The 23,401-nt window shown below is 42.9% G+C and overlaps 1 long non-coding RNA gene across 2 annotated transcripts in view; it reads right to left on the bottom strand.

The window, feature by feature from the left end:
• LOC132434600 (uncharacterized) overlaps window positions 1–23,123 on the bottom strand; it is a 96,122-nt gene extending 72,999 nt beyond the window's left edge. Inside the window, exon 1 of one of the 2 annotated variants that reach the window (XR_009521330.1) lies at window positions 23,031–23,123. This is a non-coding gene — a long non-coding RNA (uncharacterized lncRNA). Of the gene's footprint in view, window positions 1–22,862; window positions 22,954–23,030 lie in introns of those variants that run through there. The other variant, XR_009521329.1, reaches the window with a different exon arrangement.
• Window positions 23,124–23,401: the final 278 nt, after the last annotated feature.

Genomic DNA, 23,401 nt, shown 5'->3' with positions numbered 1-23,401 from the left:
CTCTGTAAATATTATAATAGCCTTGAAATGTCTAAAGGTCACCTATAATATTTCAGCTACGTGATTGCCAGATTGTGCAGCAGATTGGTTTCCAGAACTGCAGTGGAATTAATTTGTTTAGATTAACTTTTGAGCAAATCTGTATCCTAAAAGCCTATCATCCTACATTAAGCCACCAGGTTAAGCACAAAGGCTTCTCAAGAATGGCTTCTCTATCTTGTGACTTCTTACTTATTTTAGCCTTTCTCACCTCCACTGAAATCTTGGGAATACGCCGATCAGAGACCACAGAAAATAACTTTAGTGCCTGTGCATAATTATAACGCTAAATACAAATAGCACTTGTTCCATTAGTATACGTGGTACAATTTTTGTGGTGATAGTAAATGATGATCCCCTTTTTAAGTGACTTCCTTTTTTTTTTTTTTTTTTTTTTTTGCGGTACGCGGGCCTCTCACTGCTGTGGCCCCTCCCGTTGCGGAGCACAGGCTCGGGACGCGCAGGCTCAGCGGCCATGGCTCACTGGCCCAGCAGCTCCGGGCATGTGGGATCTTCCCGGACCGGGGCACAAACCCGTGTCCCCTGCATCGGCAGGCAGACTCTCAACCACTGCGCCACCAGGGAAGCCCTAAGTGACTTCTTAAATGTGTGAAATAAACAAGATGTGGTGAGTTGGGGAAAAAAATGTTTTGACTCATCTAAAACATTTCTGCACCTTTTGGTATTTCTCCAAGGATGTAAATTTTTCTTGGAGGCTTAATGAAGGGACTAGCACACAGTGTATGATTAATACATGTTGAATGGAAGGAAAAAAAGAAAGGAAGAGGGGGAGGGAATGGGGAAGGAAAAAAGGAGGGATAAAGAAAATAAGGAAGAAAAGAAAGAGGGAAGGAAAGAGGAAAAGGAAGAAGGGAAAGAAGGAGGAAAGAATGAAGGAAGAGAGAAGAAGAGAAAAAGAGAGAGGAAACAGAGAGGGAGGGGTGGAGGAAAAAGAAGAAGGAAGGAAAGAAGCAAGGGAGGCAGGAGAGGAGGGAGGAAAAACTCCTATCGTATAGAATGTTAAAGAACTGCAACCTTCAGTTACCAATCAAGAAAGTCAGTTTGAATTCAGTTATCAAATGACCCGGCGCAACGTAACTTCTCTCGCTGTGGTCAATCTAACATCTCCGAGAATCAGAGCAGGGTACTTGCTTTTTGCGTCAACCATTTCGACAGACCTCCACCTGTGAATGTGTGAACACTTCTTACATTCAACCCATCCCTGAGCCTCAACAGACTCCTCCTCCCCCTCCGCCCTTCACTCTCTGCTTTCCCTCCCTCTCACTCCACAGTGGGCTCTGCCCAGTGCCTGAGCCTGACTCCAGTCTGAAGCTGTGCCTTGTCTCTGAGCCTTAGGGAAATATTGAGTTTTGTGGTCAACTGGGGTAAGAATGTCACTGACCCCATTGCTTAGTAATTTAAAATTTTAAATGCTAATGAGTATCTAAAAGAAAAACCATATCAAACAGTCTCGGCATTAAACTGTTCCCCCTTCTAAATGGCGGCATTAAATTGGCTACATCCAATTATTTTGTACCTACTATTAAGCCGTTGCTTTCTACTGCGGTTATGTTTTCATCATCAATGTCCAACAAAGACAACTCATGCAATCTTGCATCACGATCTGGGGGAGGCCCTAACAATTTCTAATTAGCTTCCCCTTGATGAATAATTCTAGACGAGTGCCAATTTAATCAGGCCTTTGGTGCACAGAAGGTATCACTTACTTTAGTAGATCAGAGCAATGGAGGGTTGGTTGCTGGGTTTTATTTCTCTTTTTTTTTTTCTTTTTTTCTTTATCATAGAATAAAGAAAGCCCTCTTGTGGGCTCTTACTCCACACAAATACATCCTCATCTGAAGTCTTGAAAAGAAAGCATTGACTTTGCCATAAAAGACATGCTAACTATCAGTTGTGATACTGACACTGCTTATGCACCTAACTGATGACTTACACACTGCTCCCCACCCTTACTTTTACCCTCAACCTTTCTCTCCCCAGGGCCCTGTTTGTCAGCTGTGTAATTGCCTCTTGTTGATGGTCTCCCCAAATGTCCAGATTCCTTAATCTTTCTTTTACCACTCAGTGTTGCACCATCAGCTTTTTGTTAATCTCCTCTGATGCATATCGACATGCCCTTCCTTCATCCTTCCAGGCTCTTTGATCTCCTCTTTAGCCCTCTTCCTGTACCTAAGAGAGTAAGCCTAGCACCAGTGGCTGCCTCCTTTCCACCTACTTTGTCCTCTTGATCTCTGAATTCCCATTTCTCTTAAGCCTTTCTGATGTTTTTCTGGGCTTTTAGATTGTTAGTCAATGTCTCTTCTCCTTTTAGTTTATTCATCATTTTTACATCATTTTTACTTCCATTTAAGCTTTCATTTATTCAACAGAAGGTATTGATTGCCTATTACGAACCAGATCCTCCTATAATATCTCCATAGCGATTACATCAACAACAGATTCCCATGCATCATTCATATCTAAACTTGCCACTTCTTGATATACATACGTTTTGTGGGTAAATAGTGAAAGTTAGAGGATGAAAGCCCTCCTCGGTTACCTATGTGAGCTTGGGTTACTCACAATTCATGGGAGCGCAGCTCTGTTAGTGGAGCACATATATTATGAGTGTGTGACATTAACACTGCTTGTGCACAACTGCTTGCTGAAGGAATGAGGAATGTTTGGGGAGGTGGGAGAGGAAAACTTAGCCTGGAATGACTAGCACAGCTCCACAGATTCTTTCAGAACTGCCATTACTCACTTCCTCTACGGCAGAATATAACCCTTATCTAGCTTTAAAGGTCAAAACAATGAAGAAAATAATTGACATCATACCGTCATTTTATTAAAAATTACCTAAGCCTGTGATTGCTAGATTGCATTATTTCAGTTCTCAGTCATCCAGGTCCTCTGGGCATAGCAGAGGACAATTTTTTTTTTTTTACATCTTTATTGGAGTATAATTGCTTTACAATGGCGTGTTAGTTTCTGCTTTATAACAAAGTGAATCAGCTATACATGTACATATATCGCCATATCTCTTTCCTCTTGCATCTCCCTCCCTCCCACCCTCCCTATCCCACCCCTCTAGGTGGTCACAAAGCACCGAGCTGATCTCCCTGTGCTATGCGGCTGCTTCCCACTAGCTATCTATTTTACGTTTGGTAGTGTATATATGTCCATGCCACTCGCTTTGTCACAGCTTACCCTTCCCGCTCCCCATATCGCAGAGGACAGTTTTTAACAGAAGGCTTAAGAAAAAGGGAAGGAAGGAAAACAATCAGAATGAGAGAAAAAGAATCGTGGAAATCTGGTTGTAGGGTTTATACAGAAAGATCTTTATTTTGGATGGTGCTGCGTTGACTTGTATGATAAATGTAGTTTATGATCGTCTCAGCTGAGGAGATTTTCGTTCTCTCTTAAAGAGTTCTCCACAGCTAAGCTAATTGCTCTTACAATTCAAGAAGAGGGATGTTTAGTCGATCTCCCTCTCAAAGTAACTCTGAAATTCAAAAAATGGAAGGCATTAAAAGTAAAAACTCACTTCACCAAAAGGACAATTTGGGGTGTATGAGGGAACAGTTTGTCCTTTTGCTGAGTTCGGAAAAGATTCTTTTACAGGGCAACTATGAAATTGAGTAGTGAAGCGGCAACTTAGTAAAACTGCTGGCTGGAGGGCAAGCCTGCTTTTATCCGTTGCATCTCATCCACAGCCCAGGAACACCCAGCAAGACTGTTTGCCGAAGTGCTACACTGCCATCTGCAGGAACTGCCTCACCTGAGCGCGACACCCTGGGGCAGGTCACACCACCCGGCATGTCTCCTTTTGGTGTGCTATCTTTACTAGAAGACTACACTTAATTTTTCATTAAGAGTAATCACTCTGTGAAAAGCCCAGGTCGTCATCAACTTAACGTCAGCAAGCAAGGGACTAAATAACCTTAAGGGGTACGTTTCCTTGTTGCAGGGCGAGCTATTCTTAAACCTAAAAGACTTCCTTTAAAAAACTTAATAAATCTGGTGGCGCAGTGGTTGCGAGTCCGCCTACCGATTCAGGGGACACGGGTTCGTGCCCCGGTCCGGGAAGATCCCACATGCGGCGGAGCGGCTGGGCCCGTGAGCCATGGCTGCTGAGCCTGCGCTCCGCAACGGGAGAGGCTACACCAGTGAGAGGCCCGCGTACCGAACTTAATAAATCGGTAATGCATCTACTGTATTGTTCTTCGCTGTCAAAGTATGATTATACAAACAACAAGCACTTAGCTAGGAGCAGACCATTTTCCTTGACCCTCATTTCTAAAATATTCTCCAAATAAGGAGGTCATTTACGTGTAGAGCCATATGAATAGGATGCCCTTTAAAAAAAAAAAAAAAGCACACTTGTATATTTGATATTTGAAACATGATTAGAGGTTCCTATCTCTACAGCACAGCTTAACCCAAGGCAGTCTGCATAGCCTTGGTCCCCAGATGATGGTTTGGGGTCTGTTCAGCAGATGAAGTCCCATGTAGAGCAATACCGAATTATTCTAGAGTTGAGACTCCTACAAAGGTAATTCCATATTTATTCATACAGTTGCTCCCTTAGACAGAGCAGGATAAATTTTTCATATGCGACCAAAGATGACCAATAAAGCCACAAAAAGCTCAGTATCAAATGAAACAATAACTCCCAGGCTGGTTTGACAGCACTGTCTCTGCTCTGACAGTAAGTCTGTGTGCCTGATTTGATAAACCACAGACAACAGTATGCTAAACCATTCCAGATCCTCTCCTTTTTGCTCCACACAAATGCTCAAAAGGCAACAGTTTTTTAAACATAGCAGAAGCACATTTAAGAGGATACAGAGGCCCCAGAAAATGGGAGGTTTCTTTCCCCACTTTCTGGTGGATCAACTGTAACAGCAATGTTGACTTATTGAAAATGATATGAAAATCAGAAGGATAATTAAAGCTCATTTCTACTTGAAGCAGCAGCCTGAAATTTTCATTGAATTTACACAAACTAGAGAAAAATTGAAGTTGGCACTATCTCATTTTGAGGTTTTTTACTCCTACCAAGAAGGTCCATTTTCTCAGCGGCAAGGAGATGGAGGGCATGGTGTCGTGTAGGTTTATTGCTGCTGCTTCCTACCACTGTTTTTCTTCCCTCTGTTTCATCTTTTTTATTTTTTTAATTGACTTAACCTTGCTCTGTTGTTTGCATCTTTGAAAGAAACTCTAAATCCTTTTTAGGATACGGTGAGAAGAAAAACAAATAGGTATATGAATTCTGCAGCTGCACTTTATGATGGTCCTCAGATTTTCACTGTTAATCTCTCTCTGGAATTCTACGGATCTGTTCAAATGGACAAAACCAATCATGTCAGTCATGAATCCAGTCACTTCCCATGACTGACCTAGTGTGGTTCACAGGCAAGAGGCCATGTGTACAGCCAGTTCACCACAGCCCCATGCAAGGAACTTTAGCAGGACCTTCAGAACCAGGGGTCTTCCATCTGTGGATTACTTTCCTGGGGCTACCAAAACAAATGACCACAAACCGGCTGGCTCATAACAACAGAAATGTATTCCCTCACAGTTCTGAAATCAAGGTATCCCCAGGCCCATGCTCTCTCTGAAGCCTTTAGAAGAGGATCCTTATTTGACTCTTCTAGCTTCTGATGTTGCCAGCAACCTTGGTGTTCCCTGGCTTGGACATGCCTCACTCCAACCTCTGCCTCCTTCTCACGGCCATCTCCCCTGTGTCTCTGTCTTCACATGGTGTCCTCCTCTCTATATCTGTGTCCAAATATCCCTTTTCTTAGAAGGACACCAGGGGACCTCCTTGGTGGTCCAGTGGCTAAGACTCTGCACTCCCAATGCAGGGAGCCCAGGTTCGATCCCTGGTCAGGGAACTAGATCCCACATGCCGTAACTAAAATAAATGAAGAAATAAATAAAATAAAGAAGGACCCCAGTCACTCAGAGGGATGCGGTTGATTAGGGTCCACCCTAATTCAGTGTGACCTCATTTTCACTTGATTTTGTCCACAAAGGTCTATTACCATATAAAGTCATCTGGGAGAGACCAGGCAGGTATGGATTTGGGGGGATACTATTCAACCCAGTACAATGTGTGGAACTGGAATAATAGTAGCTACCAGAGACAGCTGTGTGACAATACACGGGACTCTCCATGGCACGCACTGAGCACAGACTTAAAATTTAACCGCGCCTGCCTCTACTTCTCATAGTCTTGTCCACAGTGATGATTGTTCTATCAGAAGCCCAAACTCAACTGTCTTCTTTGCTTTTATTTTTGTACGTTTCTCTTTAAAGCAAGCTTTCTTGGTTCACTTTCAATATTTTGCACTGTTTTCCAACATTTGATCAAGGTAGTATGCCTACATATATCAAGCAACATACTCTTCTACAAAAGGCAAGGAACTGCACCAGTTATTTGACACTCTTGGTGGGAACGCAGGTGGGGTAGGAGTGTGGAGCAGAGAGGATTTTGTTTCCAGATGCTGGCTAGAGGCTAGAAGCATCTGCTCTGGGACCCAACAGCTCTTTTACGTTTGTTTGCCCTGGGCCTTCCTCAGAATTCCATTCACCCCCACCTCCCTCTCAGTCTTTTCCTATTGCTTCTAGAGACTGCAAGTGGTACTTTATTTTTCCCCTTTCCCCTCCAATAATCCAGAGAAGCCAGTGAAAGCTTAAAGAAGACCAGGTTAACGTGAAAAGACACCTCCAGATGCAATTCAGAGCAACACCAAGTAATTATTCGACTCCAGCAGACTCAAAACAGAGCCTCCAGTGAGAGTGAGAAATAAGAGATTATTCTATCCCTTTGAGGTTCTTATTAACCTAACAGCCTTTCTCACCATCACTCACACTCCAGAGAAGTTTGGCATGGAATGAATCCTGAATGCTAAGCTTTGGCCTCACTTAAAGAGGACTAGCTCCAGGTTTATCATGGTGCAGCGACAGTTCTAGTTTTAAAATATTTTAATGTGTGTCTTTCCCAGCAGCAGGTGTGTACAGGCTTCACTTGGCCAGGATAGATGCCCTCTTCACTCAATCCACAGCAATGACCATCCATTCTTGCATCCTGGAATCCATTCCTGGGATTCTTGACGCAGAGCACGTTGACGGCAAGACGGGACAGGCATGCTGGTGCTTGTTACCAGCGTGTCCTTAAGGTGCACGGGCCACGCAGAGAACCTCTGTAGACACAAGCTCCTCCCACACACGTTATTCTTCAGTCGGGGCACACGCATGGCAGGAAAAACCGGAACATCCTTCTTCTAGAGGGAAAATTTGGAACCAAGAGTTGACGTTTCCCCATCTGTGTTGGCAATGGAAGTCACTTAAGGTGAATACAACTCTTGCGATCTAAGCCAGGACCAGGAAGGAACACAATTACACTGGGACTACAATTAAGTAGTGGTAAGAGTAGGGTTATGTTAGGAGGAACAACAGTCTTTTTCATAGGAGACAACTATGATGTCCCTAACAGAAGCTAATGCTCGCTTCAGCAGGGAGCCCTGTCTTGTAAATAAACCAGAGCAAATTAACCTCTCGGCTCTGGCAGATGAGAAGACCAGGATGGGATTGGAATACTTCACCCTGAATCTAAGGAAGCGTCAGCTTCCGGTCCCCACGAGCACCGCGAAGTGCTGAGAGATGTAGTGTTCTAGGAGGTTAGAGAAAGCCGGGATGCGATCAGGAAGCATTGTAATTGTAGTCATTTCTGGTAAATTGCCTAAAAAGATCTTTAAAAATGCTGGCGTATGAAGGCTCTGATAATTAGTTGTGAATTCTTTGCTTGTTCAATTATTTATCTACTTTTTAATTTATAATTTTGTCTTCTTTCTCTTAAAAAAGAGGGCTCTGCTGCAGGCCCTGCAGAGCTGAATATCCCCTGACTCTCACTTAAGGGACAAAGCGGCCCTGCCCTGCTTTCTGGAATCACCACTGAGCTATCAGAGGCAGACCATCATGGCTGGAAGGTGGGGCAGGGAAGTGAACTTTCTCCTACTGTCAGACGCAGTAGAGCTCCGAGTGAGGGTTGCAGCGTCTGTTCAGACCAGGCACTGAGATATTGAGGAGAGTGGAGACACTATTCTCTCGAAAGTCTTAAACTGTAGGCCCTTTCTTTGGATGGACCCAGGGTAAAGTAAAACTGTTCATTTCATACTCTTTAGAGCTCTAACTGATCCTTCATAGAGGAGCTGTGAACTGCCACCATGGGTCTTGTGGGTAAAGCAGGAGGTCCTCAGGATGGGATGGTAACCACTTTTTTTTTCTTCTTTTCTTCTGTTTTTTTTGTTTTGTTTTAATTTTGGTAGCCACTTCTGAACTGGTTTGTGGAGCTTCAGTGAACTCGGGGCTGGGAAGACACACCCTGGTGGATTCCTAAACAGATCTGCCATTGGTTTTTGGCCACAACGAGAACCTCTCATGGCACTATTGCCAAGCAAAATCCCAAAGCAAGAGAAACATTAAGAATGAATTCACTATTCCTCATCCTTCAGACATACTGACAATAAACAATTCCTTCTGAGATTAAAAACAGGTGCTGTGCTGCACCCACACTGCCTTTATATGATTGGAGTACATGCTTTGCTGGTTTCAGACCAAGGGAAACAAGACTGTACAAAACATCTAAAATTTAAATTACAGCCCAGGTGGTCATGATGATATCTTGTGGGAGATGGAATGTAAAGGCTTTGCTCTAAAATATGACTATAAACATTGGGACTGCATATTGTAAAACTAAATAAATTTCTTCCACAATGGGCCTTTATAAATGCATATGCCAATTCTTCCAGGAATATAGTACTGCCTAAAAGCAGGGATGCTAATTGCACTGGGAGCCCAAACATTTTGTGTGTGTGTGTGTGTGTACGCTGTTGTGCTGTTTAAAGCCTTCAGATCTTCCATGGAGAGGAAGCTGTATACTGATGCTGAAGACCCAGTATGGAAAGAGACAGGAAGGAGACCAGCAACGTCCCAAGAGAACCAGAAGAATGGATTGGGTAGCCAAGCCAGCTGGAAAGTCCATTATATTATTAGATTTCTGAGGACACTGGCCTTGGTTTATTTATTTTTCTGTCTCCTATAAAATGCATTATAACATTCTACACATGGTAGAACCTTAGTAGATATTTGTTGAATGAGTACATAAAATATAACAGGTTAGGCTGAACTATACAATGGTAGGTACCAATGAATTGGGTCAAGGCTGCTTAGTAGCATCTAAGAGAATTGTTAAAAAATAAATATGATGCCCCGCCCCAGGCCAATTAAATTTGGAATCTCTGAGGTGATACATCTTTTTCAAAAGTTCCTCAGGTGATCCTGATATACAGAGAGCAATGAGATCCACTAAACAGAGTGAACTGCCAAGATCCTTTCCAAGACCAAGATTCTGTGGTTTCTAAAACATTGTCAGACTCTTTGGACAACGTGTCAGCACCAGGTATCTAAAAGTCCTTCAGCTGTAGCCAGGACCAGCTACCTAGTTTGCAGGGCTCAATGCAAATAAAAATATAAGGCTCCTTGTCCAAAATTATTAAAAGTTAAAAATTATCGATAATTTCAAGATGGCAACTGTAGAGCATTAAACCAAGTGTGGGGTTTTTATAAGCACAAGGCCATGTTAATGCACTGGTCACACAGCCATGAAGCCAGCCCTGTTGATAGCACTGAGCCCCAGGAAATAGCCAGCTCGTAATCTTTATCTGCATCCTACTGCAACTCCCTATTCTTGTACTTGCAGAGAAGTGAGATGACTCTCATTTGCTCTTTTCTGCTTCATGAAATTTTAAGAGATAAGAAGGATATTGGAAATAATCTGGCCTACCTTTATATCTAAAGAAAGAATTCCCTCTGAGTTGCCTCTGGCGTAGTAAAAATCAGATGAATCATCTAATAACATAGAAAAGGTGACTTACTTTCCCACTACCCCATTTTACTCATCTGTAAACGAAGACAGCTGCCCACTGCATCCTGTTGCTATGAGGATTAATTCAGATGTGTAATATAGAAGGGCTATTTTTCCATGACCCACCATGGCTGCTCTGAACCCATTTTAGGGCTACATTCAACATTTATTGGTTTCCAAAAAACAGCTAAAGCCACAGTTCACTAATAAAGCAATGTGTATTTTGCAGATTAGGTATAGAGATGGGGAAAAAAAGATTTCGTACTGGAGACCCCACAACATAAAGGTCATCAAATTCCCCACTGAGCACCTCTGCTCTTCTCTCAGAATTTCTTTCCACTGGCAGCTACCTCACCTCACATTTTTTTTCTTCCCTAAAACAATCACCCTAAAAATCCACCCCCAACCCTTCTTCCCTTATCTTGAAATATAGAGCTCTCTCCTCAGTTTGCAAGTGGAATTAAGAAAAAAAAAAAAAAAAGTTTGTTAAACAGCTGAACAAGCTGAACAAGGGCCATCTACTCCTCCTCCAGGGCACGAGCATCTCAATACCACCCCCACCCCGTAGGCTTCTCAATATATACCCTCCCTCAAAAAGACGGTAGGGGTTTGAAAGAGTCTGCTGCCAAGAAAATAAGGTTTCCTCCATACAATTATACAGGTAAAGTGACCAGTTCACAATAAATGTTAATTCCTTCCTTCTTCCCACCTTCCTCACCATCTCTGCCCTAACACCTCCAGTGATAAGAGGAATTCACTCCCTCACAAAGTAATTCCACTCTGTTTTTCAACAGCTCTACTTTTTGGAAAATTATTCCTTATGCTGACCCCAAATCCGCTTTCTTGTGACTTTTATCTGAAGTTTGTCATTCCACTGGGACAATTAGAGCAAGCGTCATTCTTTTTCAAGATGGTGGCTTCTCTCTCCATAGTTTTCTCTGTGACAAACTTCTCAAATTCTGAACTATACTAGCTGCCCTCCTGGAACAGTTTCCAACTCCCTCCTTTTAAAAACTTACCCCAAACTAAATACAGTCTCTCAATGTAGCCTTTGATGTAATGGAGATTGCCAAAGGACCATCTCTTCCCTTGATCTGGGCACACTCTGATTAATTATTCAATCAAAGCATCACTGCATTTCCTCAGCTCCTTGGGCAGCCCTCTCAGGAGACGCTTTGAAATAGCACAGGGGTAGAAGAGGAGAGCTGATGACAACCAGGCCTGTGCTTTAGTCACTAACCACACTGAAGCAGGCCACTCACAGTTTCAGCAAAGATGGAATGGTTGTGACTCAGAGCAAAGGCCTCAAGTAGCATTAACTGAAGGAACAAAGGCCCCAAGTGACAGACTCCTTACTCGAAAGGCTTTGGATGAACCCAGAAAATGAACACTGCACTCAACAACAGCTTGCCTGCTTCCTGCCCCGTCTGTGATCCAACCTGGTGAACACCTGCCATCTCTCAGGCACTGATGTGATCCCATTCTCGAGCAACTTAGAGCCTAATGATGGTAAACAAGGAACTGAACAAAGAAGTAGGCAGTTACAAAACTGGAATGAGGGCTACAAAGGGACATAAGAGAGTGTAACTGGAAGCAGGATAAAAGGAAGGACCTAGTTTAAGTGTGGAGGATCAGAAAAGGTGTCTCTGAGGGGATTTTTAAGTTGATACCTGCTAGAAGAGAAAGAGCTAGTCGGGTAAAGAATAGTTGGGGAGAGGTCATAGCAACAAAGGGCATGGTGGGTTAAAAAGTCCTGCGGGAGGAAATTTTGATGTGTTTGAAGGAGCTGAAAGGATGTCAGGTGACTGGAGTTTAGTGAACGAGGAGCGGAGGGGCAGAAAACGTGACGAGGATGGAAAGATGGGCTGGGCCCGGGTCGCACAAGCCCTGGAGAGCCACAGTAAGAAGCTGGGTTATATGGGGTAAGTGCTATGAAAATTGTCTGAATAACATTACGCAGAAGAGTTGGATGGTCTAATTAGGCTTTTAAAAGATAACCATAGCTGCTTTTGAAGGAGAAATTGGAGCGATGCAAGATAGGAAATTGGACACCAATTTGGAGGCTTTTGCAGTTCATGAGACTGATGGTGGCTTGAATATCAATGGTAACAATGAAAATAGAAAAGATGAGCAGATTTGAAAAGCATTCTATGTATCAGAGTTTCAATCAAACTTTAACTCATCTGATCTAGGTATCTAGATATACCTAGATATACCTAGGAGCTCCTAACATGTGGTCCTGACATTCGGGTTAACGCTCCAACAGCATTAACATCACCTCGGAACTCGTCATAAATTCGGATCTTAAGCTCCACTCCAGACCTACTGAATCAGAAACTCTGGAGGAATCTATTTCTCACAAGCCCTCCAGGGTATTCTGATGCATGCTGATGTCTGAGAGCCACCCACCGACCTACAGGAATGCATTAACTCTGGGCTCTCTGAATACAATAAACGTGTAGGGAATTACTGAGCCCATGTTATGGAATTAAAATACATTTGCTATACAGTTAAAAAACTCTAGATTTCTATGACAGGCTGTGAATATTATAGTAGTATTAAATCAAATTCTAGTTCCTATATACTAGGAATTTGTATCAAATGCTTGACTATTAAGGTGAGGAGAATCCTCTTCTGGTCCTGCCAGGACACTTTTTTTTAGTCCTTACATTGTCCCACCTAAGCTGCTACTCTTGTGCTTCCTGCGACATTTTGTGTTAGGATGGTTGCATCCCTGTATTCAGGCCTCAGTCTTTAATGATTTCTTATCAGTTTCTTCAAACAGACAGTCTATATTTGGATTCCACGGAGATTCCTCCTTTCAGTATACTCTGAGAAATGTCAGGTGCCTGCTTTATTAATCATGGGATAAGATTTTTGGTTTACTTTGGTGTTCTCTCTTATCCTGGGGGAAAAAAAAGAAGTGTGATTTACTCCATTGGGTAGGAACATTCACTAACTGGCTGTTCCCTGTTATGCGGTGCCATGGTACTTCCTCTGGCGCACCCTCAAACACCCACCGGTTTAAGGATGACACTACTATACTGTTTCACAACATTGTTGGCTGAGCTAGTTTGTACTGATCAGCACAACTTAGTAATAATTACATATTTATAGCTCGACCCAAAGAGTAGTTTGAGTCTCAAGTTTGGAGTTTGGGCTTGAAAAAGGAAAAGACACGGGGGTGGATTCTGGAAGCCAGGAGTCAGGGCAAAATGATAGAGCTTCCAGAGTGTGGAGACCCCTGGGGAGAAGCAAACATGAGTATTTCCTAGTAAGAGCCTCAGGTCTAGAAAAGTGTCCAGAACATTAGTTGGTGCTGAAAAACTAATTATTCATTCATCCTTGAAAAGGAGTGAAATTATGATACATGCTACATGGATGAACTTTGAAAACATCATGCTAAGTGAAATAAGCCAATCATAAAAGGACAAGTACTATATGATTCCACTAATATGAGGTCCCTAGAGTAGGCAAATTAATAGAGACAGAAAGTGGAATAGAGGTTTCCGGGGGCTGGGTGGAGAGAGGAATGGGGAGGTATTGTTTAATGGGTACTAAGTTTCTGTTCGGGATGATGCAAACATTCTGGAACTGAACAGTTGTGATGATTGCACAACACTGCGAGCATGCTTGAAGCTGCTGAAAGGTACACTTAGAAGGGCTAAAATGGTCATTTTTATGTTATGTATGTTTTACCACAATTTAAAAAAAAATTTTTTTAAGGGAATCCCGGGTGGTCCAGTGGTTCGGACACAGTGCTTTCACTGCCGTGGCCCAGGTTTGATCCCTGGTTGGGGAACTAAGATCCCACAAGCTGCACGGCCGGAAAAAAAAAAAAGAAAAAACAATTAAATTAATTTTTTTAAAATTCAGAGTACAAAACAGTATTGAATGAATACTTGTTTACTGATACCTCCTCAGGGCTGTTATAAAGATGAAATACCATGACATAAAATGACTCATTATCATTACAATTACTGCATATTCTGAAACCATTATGTTTACCCTCTGCATTATCAGGAGGCTTCAGAGTTGAAACACAAGAGATCTGTATTTAGAAAGCAGACTTTACAATAGGATTATACAAATATGACCACAAATATTACTCATTAGTCCTTGGAACTCCTAGACCACATTCCTTCATCTTTGGTCTACCAAACACATTTGGTGTCAGTGACTAAAGGAGCATAATTCACAAATGTACTTCGCATGTTCATCTTAATACACCAAGGGAAGAAAAATTTTATTGTGGGATCCCTTCGTTGTTTTTTTTTTTTACACTCAGCCTAAGAAGTCAATAAAATATAAAAGATAAGCAGTTTCTAACTTCAGTTCACACATTTTCTATAAACTACAGAAACCTAACAGAGAAGGATTTTTATGCATAATAAAAACCTGCATAGTTTTCTCAGAAGGGGATTTCATACCACAAGATCCTCACTGCTCTGGAAAGAAAATGCAATTCCTGATCAGTAACCACCGGTACACCCACCTGTCCCTTCTTCCCTAATGAGATGAAATTATAAAGGGGAGAGCAGTTTGCAAGGATCCTACCCTTAACTGATTTATGCTTCTACAGTGTGTGTCAAATGCGTTCTGAATTCTTTTCGCTAAACGTATGAGAAGACATTTAGAAAAAGGTTTTGGAATGCTTCTAATCTTTTAAATCAACAATAAAGAAAAAATAAAGCAAAGGTCAAGATTTTGATACACGGCTTCTCAAATACATCCCACAGTGAGTAAAATGCCATGAAATCATCTGTCAGAACCGACCTTCTTCTCGAGAGTACATTCCAAGAGCGTGAAGAGAGCTGGAGTGGCTATCGATGGTTTTCTTAGATTCCAATGCACCTTAATCATATTCACAAGACTGTACTTTTTCATCACTGCAGGAGCTGACAGAATTTTGTGACAATTCTGGGAAATGCTTCCAGATGGCCCCTTCTGTGAATTATAAATGTGCCACAAAGCTCTGCGGTGAGTGGACTAGCCTTGCTCTCCACAAACGCAGGGGCTGATTAGAAGGTGGCCTTCCTTTGTCTCCTTGCCTTGAAAGTTAATATTCTTTGCAAAGAGTTAGAGAAAATAAAATTTGATACAGTAAATAGGTTCTGATTAGTTGTAAACAATTATTTCATCTCATAAAAAATTGTATTTATTTTACTCATTAGAGAAGATCCCACAAATCTCACAGTTTTCTTCCCCAGCATGTGGTTAATGTGATAGCAAACAGGTTTATGTGACTCCCTTTAGGTGATAATAAAAAATATATAAAAAATATATGTCAGAGGAAGACAAATAGTACATGCTTTCACCTATATGTGGAATCTAAAAAATAAAACAAATGAACAAATATAACGAAATAGAAACATCCTCACAGATTCAGAGAACAATCTAGTGGTTACCAGTGGAGGGGGAGAGGGAGGGGCAAGACAGGAGGAAGGGGATTAAGAGCTACAATCTTAAAGGTATACAATAAATAAGTTACAAGAATGTAATGTACAGCACAGGAAAAACAGTCAATATAATAGCTTTGTATGGAGAGTAATCTATAGAAACATCGAATTATTATGTTGTACACCTGAAACTAACATAATATTGTGTCAACTACACATCAATTAAAATAAATGTGTGTGTGTGTATATATATATATATATACACACACACACACACATATGCACAGTTGGTACTCATTATTCCTTATAGCTATGTTCTATAAATTTGCCACAAACACGGAATTAGCGAATACTGACCCATTGTTCCTAGGAGAAAAATAGGGTCAGTTTCCCGTGAGCCTCTGCTCACATTTTTGTCAACTGAGCAATACATAACCTTGTGTTATGAGTGTTTCTGTTTAAAGAAGCCTCATGTGATATATATTGTTGATGCATTAACACGGGACTCACAGCCAATGGCACCGTAAGTCATGCCCGAACGAGGCTTACCTAGCACACCTATTTTCTCCCTAAGACACGTCGCCGCCCCGTGGTGTGTCTTATGGAGACACTTAGCCAGCACCTCAGCACTATGCTTCGGAACCACTTTAAACACCGAAATCGCCAACCAGTAAGCACACAAATGGAAACGGATGTGCACTGAGCAGACCACAAACAGGACGCTTGTTTACAATATGAAAGCTGAGCTAGGAGGACAGAGGATCACCTTGTTTGACTTCAGCTGGGAACATCAAGCAACTCGAACTTTTCACTGTCGTGGGCATGTCCACGAATGACCGCACAAGTGCCACACGGTATGGATTTGGGGGTTACAAATAAACTTTAGTGAGTGGGTGAATCCACAAGCACGAAGCCCACAAATAATAAAGATCAACAGTGTCCGTACTCACCTAAGACACTGCTCAGTTTGCAGAAGATTTTTCACTTCAAATCAGTGGTCAGTTGTTAGGACACAGTGAGGAAAGCCCACCCAGTTTGTGTGAGACCCATGACAAAGGCGGTCTCCATTCTATTTCCAGAGTCTCCAGAGAGGCTGGCAATGGAAGTTATCTTACTCATCGCCCTTTGTTCTGTAGGTTCCCCAGGAGTGAACTTGGTGCTATGGCAAGACCGGAAGCTCTGTGACTTTGTGGGGCGAGCAGAGCCTGTCTGGACTGCCTGCAACTCGTGGTGGGGGCCACTGCTGGGATCAAAGTGTTCAGCCACGTGCGAAGGCAGGCTGACACAGAGCCCGTGCTAGAAGAAGTACGTCTTGGTGCAGTGGGGTCCAGGGAATCACGCAGATAACCGCGCAGAGGGTCAAGTGGGGAGAGTAAGGAGAAGGTGAAATATAAGAGAGTGAAGCAGGAGCTGAGAGGATTTACAGCAGAAAGGCAAGGCTTCAAGGAGCTTCCAGGGTAAGTGTCAGCATTTAGACCACAAACAGAGAGCTCTGGAATTTCCACTCTCTGAGGTATTTGGTATATGAGTCCCAGACTAGGGAAAGTGACTCAGAGAGAATCATGAAACACTGGAGAGAAATTTTATTTAATAAGTATTAAGGTTTGCTTATGCTTAATAGACCCTCAACTGTATGACTTCAAGAAATACAATCTGTATTTTGTCTCCGATGTAACAGTTTACCACATGATAAAAATCATAAACATCTCAAACTCATCTGTCCAACCCGCAGCTTCCCAACCGCTCTGCAGAGATATACATCTATTTTGTTCCTAAATATTACCAAAAGTGGAAACTTTTAACTATCCATTGGTAGCTCATTTCTGTGGTTTTACCACAGTAAGCCCCTATTCCATGAATCTGATTTCACTAATGATAGAACACTACTTTTATGACATACAGATGGCTATCCAAAGAACTCCCAGCAATTAATCAACTCTTAGTAAGTCACTTGAGAAAGGCCAATAAAGTAATTTTCTATCAAATGAGTACTTTCTCCACCAGAAATAGGGCTGCAAGATTCTCTTTCTCAACAAAGACAGTACAGAATGGGGGCAAATTTTCTTTTTTGTTATTCTTCTAAAGGGTTCTCTAGACACTTCTTCCAAGACAGCTTTATTGTGTGATAATTATGTGTTTATATGTTTGGTTTTCCTCTAGATCCCAACCTCACTGAATGGAGGGACTATGCCTTGTTTATCTCAAGCACACATCACAGTGTTTGACAGTAAGTGCTCAAAAATGCTTTATGAAGGAATAAATACAATCATACGCCAGGTCTGCCTCCATCTACATGTGTTGTCTTATCACCTACATTTTGTCTTAATTTAAATAGCAAACAGGTGAGGAAGGGGTGTAACTCCAATGATTCATCCTGCTCTAAAGTTCTCTGGGGATCACGTGAGCATCAGAGTCTGTCTGAACCCTGATCAAGATGTCTGCTGAGCTGCCTTTCCAGGCCAGATGTACACAAAGTACCAACGTGAGTATTGGAGAACTGCCCACTAAATCTACTTTGGTAATCTGTCCTAGATTGGAACCTTCTTCCTTTGAGGATAACATCCTAGAGATGATTCCACTGCCCAAGGAGACTCTGAAATAAAAAGCAGAGACCTTCCCCAAATCCCACTTTGTGATTCGAGTATGACAGCTCAGGGTAGCTACTGATCCTTCTGTGCCCTCTTTTCAGGGGCACAGATTTTATAGACTTTTATAGACTTTTCAGTATCCTAAGGGCAACGCAGAGCCAAAGAAACATTCACTATAGCACTATTTGAAGTATGGGGAGAGTACTTGATGTGGAGTTTTAAGCCTAGGGTCTAAAGCCAAGTTCCATCTCTTTGGACAAGTGACTGGTTACACTTTGAACTTCAGTCTCCTCATCTGTAAAGTGGAAATGATAACTGTCTTGTTGTGAGGTACAAATAGAATAATGGATGTGAAAAGACTTGATGAGCTAAAAAGTTATGCATGTGTAACTTAGTTCTATTAACTTAGCTCTAGCCACACAGGCTTTCTATCTGTTCTATAAATGTGTCAAGCTCATTCCTGCCCCAGGCCCTTTTCACTGGCTGCTCTTTCTACCTAGAATGCTGTTTGCTGGTTCTCTTCGTGGTTAATTCCTACTTCAATCAGGTCTCTACTCAAATGTTACCTCCGCAGAGATAACCTCCCTGAGGATTCTCGCTAAAATCATTTCCCGTTTTACTTTTCTTGCGGGCACTCGCTGACCATATGATGTGTGTTTGTTTATTGTCTCCCATTGAAACACAAGTTCTTTGAGGGCAGGGACTTCGTCCTCTGCTGTGTCCCCTAAAAGCTATCACGGGCCACACATTAAATATTTGTAGAATGAGTGAATGCATGTGCAGATGTAAGCACAGGAATAAAGAAAAGCTCTGATGATGAGATGCAGTTAAAAGCCATAGAAGTAAAAAAGATGAACAGGAAAGCATCTGATCTGAAATGAACCCTAAAGCAGAATTTTAGAATTTTGTGAAGGAAGTTCTATGAATTTTTCCAAAAGCATAAATTAACAACATCTCAAATTTATAGACAGACTGTAAATTATTTGAGAACAAAGGACTTACTTTTATCTCTTTGTTCACCCCCTCTCCCATTGCCAAGCAGAATACCTAGTAAAACTAGATGAAATGTTAGTTTACTTGTTTACAGAGACATCAATACAATCCTCCTGACAACCTACTACGGTATTGATCTAGTACTAATTCAAAGAAAAGATAATGGCTCTGAGACAGATTATAGACATTGTTTATGTCACAATTATATTTCTTGGTGATGTGTTGCCTAAATAAACCCAGTGCTTGTAAAAAAAAATCTGCTAAAAATCACATCTTGGGGTAGAGAGGAGTGCTCGAGAATAGAAATTTATGGTGGGAAAATGTCTGTCCCTCCATGGATTTATCGTGTTTCTTTCTCTCTTCTAGCTGTCACAACTTTTCAAGCTCAGTAGAGATGGTGATCAATTAGGGGAGGGGAGAAGGCAGGAGGGAAGATTGGAGGAGGAGAGAAAAGAACAGAATGTAAGGGGATGGAATCCACGTAGAGCAGATGAATATGGCAGGAAATCTATGAGCCAGGAAGATCTGTATTGAATGTGTACCTTGTCAATGACCTACTGTAATGAACGCCAGTTGCACAAAGGATCTTGCAAGTTGTAGAAAAAATTCATGGGGGACTTATTTTAGCATGTGTATACAAATTCTTTATTTAAAGTATTAATTATTTTTAATCAAATTCATTCTGCATGTATGTTTAAATACTGGCTGTGAACATATTACCAAACCACAGAGGTTTTATTTTAATTTATATTAATAATATTTGTATTATATTTGGGAGAATGACTAGGACTATTGTTCAGTTACTCCAATTTGTCAATAGACAGCCAAATCTATCAATTCATTTAAACAATATTTAATGAGCACCTACTACATTTTGAGAAGTCAGGGCAGGGGATTCAGAATACATGACTTGTTTTCCTTACCCACAAAGAACTTACACTGACTGGAAAAGAAAGCAGTTAGCAAATAACTGTGTCTAACAAATAACTGTCTGTACTGAGATCAGATTTGAGTTTTACAGCTACAAGTTTGTGTTTTATAGCTATGTGCAAAAAAGTCCTGAGGAAGTACCAATGGATACTCATAGACAATTTCAGAAAGGAGATACCATTGGTGCCTTGGAGGACATTCACCAGAAGGACAAAAAGGGAAAGGACATTCCAGGTAGAGGAGAAACCAAGAGCAGAAGTAGAAGTTGAAGTAATGAGTACAGGTAAGAGTAAAAAGGCAGAAAGGGCAAAGTGAGAGTAAAAGGGCAGAGTGAGAAAAAAAAAAGAGAGAGATCTGGTTTCAGAACTCCCAGAAACACCAAGACCTAAGGCTTGGGCCAAGTGAAAGGAGCCACGGCACACAGCTACTCCAAATTTTCCATCCCCTCTTGCAGTTGCACTGGTGCTTGTGATTGGTCAGTGGAATATGGGAGGAAGTAGTGTGTGCCAATGTAGACCTGATGCATGAAATCACCTTTCTCAACCTTCTTTCCTTGTCTTTCAGCTGGATGCCAATGCCCAAGGCTTCCTGAAGCCAGGCTGAAGATATACATGAGAGCCTCCATCAGCTTGAGTCCCCAGATGGCTCTTTGAAACAGAGTCCCTCACCCCCGACTACCTTTCCTACGACCACCACCTCCATTAGACTAACACATAATCAAAAAATAAATTTATTGTGTTAAGCCACTGAGATTTATCACAAAACTTAGCCTAGCATGATGACTTCAAAAAATTTTATTTCAAGTTACAATATAATACTAATAAGTAGGGATTTACACAACCACTTAGAGCTAGAGTACCAAGGTGAAAGAAAAACCACAGCTGGACTTCAGGAAGTTTGGGTAGATGGGAAATATAGGGAAGTTCCTGCTGATCATCTCCCCTGACGGCAGTACCAAAGCAGGTGATTTGCAGGAGCTCCCCTGGAAGCTGCTGTAAACCTCATGTCTGCTTACTGCTGAAAGCTATGCCTGCAGCTGCCACCAGAGATAAATGGCTTTTCCCTTCTCTTATCTTCCAAATCTCGTGCAGTGCTTCTTTTTGGCAGAATCTAACCCAGAACCCTGCTGGAAGTAGAATTCTAAAAGGTCTAATTTAGCTGCTTCTACCCTGAGATGCAGAAGAGAGTTTAGAAGAGGAAGGAAGGAAGGAAGGAAGGAAGGGAGGAAGGGAGGAAGGGAGGAAGGGAGGGAGGGAGGGAGGGAGGGAGGGAGGGAGGGAGGGAGGGAAAGTCTTGAGTGGTTGATGTATAGTGAGTGTTAGAATTTGACAATGCTGAAGGCAGAGAACTTCTCTTCAGCAGGCTCTTTTAAGTTTCTTCATAAAAGCATAAGAGATTAAGGGAAAGGTAGGGAGATGTGCAAAATTGAACAATGTTTCTGAAGCCACATTTCTAAGAAAAAAATTCCTGCAGTGCAGGAAAGAAGGAAAACTAGCAGCCACATAGCTGCTAGGCCACCAAGGCCTGCAATACCCTTACCTTGGAAATCCTGCCCATTACCACCTGCAGGGCATCATTGTATAGATTTCCCCCTCCTCCAGGAAGACTTTGGGGATTAAATCTAGAGATTTCTGAACAGTCCTTGACTCTGCCTCCTTCCACTATTTCTCATCTTCCCCTTGTTGGTAGGATGTTTTGCATGGATGTGTTGTAGACAGCACTGTGTCTCTCTTCCAGAAGGTTTTCCTTCCACATTTCCTTACAAGATAGGTCTAAACAAAAGAAGTGCTCAATTAATGTTAGCTAGAACTGTGCCTTCACATAAAAGGCACTCAGTAAAGGTTTTCTGAATGAAGAATGAACAAGCATGAATGAAATGCACCTCACCAAACTAATTAACTGTCTCACTTAGGACTTCGAGTAGTTGGGGCACTAAGAGTAATAGGGCTGGATGGGTATTTATCATTTGTCAATTTCAATTGACCATTCTCACTTTTGATGGTGATAATAACTTTAGTTAGATCAAGAGTGTTAATTTTTTGTTTTGCTTTTTAAAAATTGTATAAGCTTGCTTCAGACATGTTTTATCCCAATCTATTCCATCATATTTACATTTTTAGGATTTGTGATACAATAAATTCAACAACTTTGCAAACAAAAATTGCATGGCAGAGCTTCAAGACGGCGGAAGAGTAAGACGCGGAGATCACCTTCCTCCCCACAGGTACATCAGAAATACATCTACATATGGAACAACTCCTACAGAACACCTACTGAACGCCGGCAGAAGACCTCAGGCCTCCCAAAAGGCAAGAAGCTCCCCACGTACCTGGGTAGGGCAAAAGAAAAAACAGAGACAAAAGAATAGGGACTGGACCTGCACCAGTGGGAGGGAGCTGTGAAGCAGGAAAGGTTTCGACACACTAGGAAGGCCCTTCGCCGGCGGAGACAACGGGTGGCGGAGGGGGGAAGCTTTGGAGCCGCGGAGGAGAGCGCAGCAACAACGGTGCGGAGAGCAAAGCGGAGAGATTCCCGCACAGAGGATCGGTGCCGACCGGCACTCACCAGCCCGAGAGGCGGGCGGGGCTGGGAGCTGAGTATCGGGCTTCGGTTGGATCCCAGGAAGTGGACTGGGGTTGGCGGCGTGAACACAGCCTGAAGGGGTTAGTGCACCACAGCCAGCCAGGAAGGAGTCCGGGGAAAAAGTCTGGAGCTGCCGAAGAGACAAAAGACTTTCTTCCCTCTTTGTTTCCTGGTGCACGAGGAGAGGGGATTAAGAGCGCTGCTTAAAGGAGCTCCAGAGACAGGCGCGAGCCGCGGCTAACAGCGCGGACCCCAGAGACGGGCATGAGACGCTAAGGCCGCTGCTGCCACCACCAAGAAGCCTGTGTGCGAGCACAGGTCACTATCCACACCTCCCCTCCCGGGAGCCTGTGCAGCCCGCCACTGCCAGGGTCCCGGGATCCAGGGACAACTTACCCGGGAGAACGCACGGCGCGTCTCAGGCTGGTGCAACGTCATGTTGGCCTCTGCCGCCGCAGGCTCGCCCCGCATCCGTACCCCTCCCTCCCCACAGCCTGAGTGAGCCAGAGCCCCCGAATCAGCGGCTCCTTTAACCCCGCCCTGTCAGGGCCGAACGGCACTCACCAGCCCGAGAGGCTTGTCTGCTCCCCGGCCGGGGCGGGCGGGGCTGGGAGATGAGGCTCGGGCTTCGGTCGGAGCACCGGGAGAGGACTGAGGTTTGCGGCCTGAACACAGCCTGCAGGAGGTTAGTGCGCCACGGCTACCCAGGAGGCAGTCCGGGGAAAAGTCTGGACCTGCCGAAGAGGCAGGAGACTTTTTTTTCCGTCTTTGTTTCCTGGTGCGCGAGGAGAGCGGATTAAGAGCGCTGCTTAAAGGAGCTCCAGAGACGGGCGCGAGGCGCGGCTAAAAGCCGGACCCCAGAGACGGGCAGGAGACGCTAAGGCTGCTGCTGCCGCCACCAAGAAGCCTGTGTGCGAGCACAGGTCACTATCCCC

The sequence above is a fragment of the Delphinus delphis genome, chromosome 11, assembly GCF_949987515.2.
Source record: "Delphinus delphis chromosome 11, mDelDel1.2, whole genome shotgun sequence".
NCBI lineage: Eukaryota > Metazoa > Chordata > Mammalia > Artiodactyla > Delphinidae > Delphinus > Delphinus delphis.
Note: the sequence above shows the minus strand (reverse complement) of the source record. Positions and strands in the feature narration are given on the sequence as shown.